Source organism: Anneissia japonica, unplaced genomic scaffold (genome assembly GCF_011630105.1).
Source record: "Anneissia japonica isolate Jap-2015-1 unplaced genomic scaffold, ASM1163010v1 scaffold324_len738069_cov173, whole genome shotgun sequence".
Lineage (NCBI taxonomy): Eukaryota > Metazoa > Echinodermata > Crinoidea > Comatulida > Comatulidae > Anneissia > Anneissia japonica.
In genome coordinates this window covers 481,928-484,639 of record NW_022692196.1, presented here as the reverse complement: position 1 = coordinate 484,639, position 2,712 = coordinate 481,928, and positions in this window count along the sequence as shown.

The following is a 2,712-nucleotide window of genomic DNA, read 5'->3' as shown; positions in this document are numbered from 1 at the left end:
AATTGGCCTATTCTCTGTATTTATTTACACCTAGAGTACATAGGGCTACTGAAGGCATACCAGTCCGAAAGTCATTGTAACTCCTGATTGTAGCAACCCCAAAACGAATGGCACTTCAGAAATACAGTACGGTACAGTATACAAACACTTCTCTCAATCTTTATATCCTATCGCGTTGTTTGTGTTTTAAGTTAACTTTATTTATTTATTTTTTATTTTATTTATTTTTTTAAGCGTACAGGTTTGGAATATTTTAAAATTCTTAAGTAAATTATTTAAAGTTTTCTTTTTATTTTCAATGAAAAATAAATGCGATCGTTAATATCGATCTTGGTACAATGTAAACCTGTAATCATATGACTACTTATATATACAGAATATATATTATAGGCCTAGACTAGGACCAGGCCTCCTACTATAGTATAGAGGCCTAGACCTCCTACTATAGTATAGAGGCCTCGTCCAAGACCTTGTTGCAAATCCCAGCCCACATAAGCCTAACCTATAATGCCTAGCAGGGCTCGTGATCGCGGTACCCTGACCATTAAAAATTAACAGACGCACTGGGAAGCGTTGTTCACGGCATTGGACTGCAGCGGAAAATGATTCCCCCATCATTAATCGAACAGGCCCACGTCATGCTTGGCTGATTAGTTTTGATTTACTTTTCGCAAGTCTAGTGCCATACGCAGCAAAAGTCTATTTCTAGTGTTGTTGTAAAATGCATTTCAAACCAGGCTGGTTTTTGATTTACGTTTTGAAATATAATTTGGAAAGAGCGTTTGATCAAGTCAGACCTACGTTTTGAATTTGAATTACATTTTAAAGAAATTAGAACTACATTTGGAAAAATTTGAACTACGTTTTGAAAAATTAGAACTTGATTTTGAAAAACTAGATCTACATTTTGAGAAATTTACGCCTACGTTTTAATAAATTAGACATTGAATTTTGCAATTACATTTTGATTTTAACATTGACTTTTGCTGCGTATGGCACCCCATACTACACCGCTGTATCGCGGTGTGTTTTCCGACGACCAACAGCCTAGGAACGTAATAAAACGGTAATTTTCTTAAAATTGCAGAAGATATTTTGGTCGAACTTTCTATATTTGATTCAAGACATATTACTTAACTATTGTAGGCCTAAATTTTTTATAATGAAAAAATCGGAACGGAATTCGTTTTCTAGACGTCTTTTGAGCTTCACCCCATGGCCTCTACAAAGCCACTGTCTACTCAAATGATGACAAAAAATGCTACATCGGGCTCACTGACACACCGTTCAAAACCCGATACACAAACCACAAATACACTTTTAACACCCCCAAACACAGAAACAGCACCGTACTCTCGTATGGAAATTAAAAGATAGCAACACACCCTACAACATTAAATGGTCTATCATTGACAGAGCATCGGCTTACTCCCCAAAAACAAAACGCTGCAACCTGTGCATAACCAAGAATCTTCACATAATATATTCAGACAGTCAACACTAAACAAAAGAACCTATTGTCTAAATGCAGGCACAGCAACAAATACCTACTTAAAAACAATTAACTCATTTGCATTTTCACCTGTCTTAGCATTCATATACTCGCACAATCCTTGTATTCTCTCACTCCTGAAGATTGCATTAGTATGAAACAGTCTGTAGAGTGATAATACCCAGTTCTACAAGTTCTACATTTTCAATACTTTCAATATTTACGCTCTGCATTATCACGTGTATAACGAGCACTATACGTTGCTTGTATTGCCAACTACATTTATTCATTAAATTGCTCCCAGTGGTCGAGCACTATCGGATAATACCGGCATTGAACATGGAACGTGTGAATTTTGGATATTCAATGAAGAACATCCCTTTACCATCGATAAAAGAATACAAGAAAAACCTCATCGACAAAACAGAATGTGTCTTGAAACGTATGAGATGGAAAGCTTTTCACTTTCTGAACAAAACCGCTGAGCCTGAAGGAAGAAATGAAACCTATGGTTTCAAGACTTCAAAATACCCACCTCAGCTTGACGAAATGAAACTCTTCGAAGATGATGTCTTAAAAATGGTCGAAGACGTGGAATTCCGCCACACGAAATGCGTTTTCCTAACCAAACTCAAGCAAGACTCAATCACCATCAACAAAGCGGACAAGCTCATCATCTCCGCCGACAAAACTACAAACTTCTACAAAGTAACTAAAGAAGAGTACGACAAACTCATGCATGAAAACATCACCTCGTCATACGAGAAAGCAAAAGGAGGAAGCACCCACGAAATCAACAACGTAGCCAAAGCAATTGCTACAAAACTCAAAATCGAGGACCGAATGGAAACCATTGCTGAAAAAGAGGCTTTTATAACACTCAAAGATCATAAAGAAAACTTCCTAAATAAACCAAGCTGCAGACTCATAAACCCATCAAAACCAGAAACCGGACTCATAAGCAAGACCATCCTCGACCGGATAAACCGTGACCTACTCACAAAAACCCGAATGAACCAATGGAAAAACACCGCTGCTGTCACAGAATGGTTCAAACACATCCCATACAAATCAAGCAGCGCATTCATCTCCTTTGACATCGTGGAATTCTACCCATCCATCACAAAAAAAATTGTTAACAGATGCGATCCAGTACGCACGAAAGTACACCAGCATCTCCGAACACGAAGCAAATGTCATCATGCACTCCCGAAAATCAA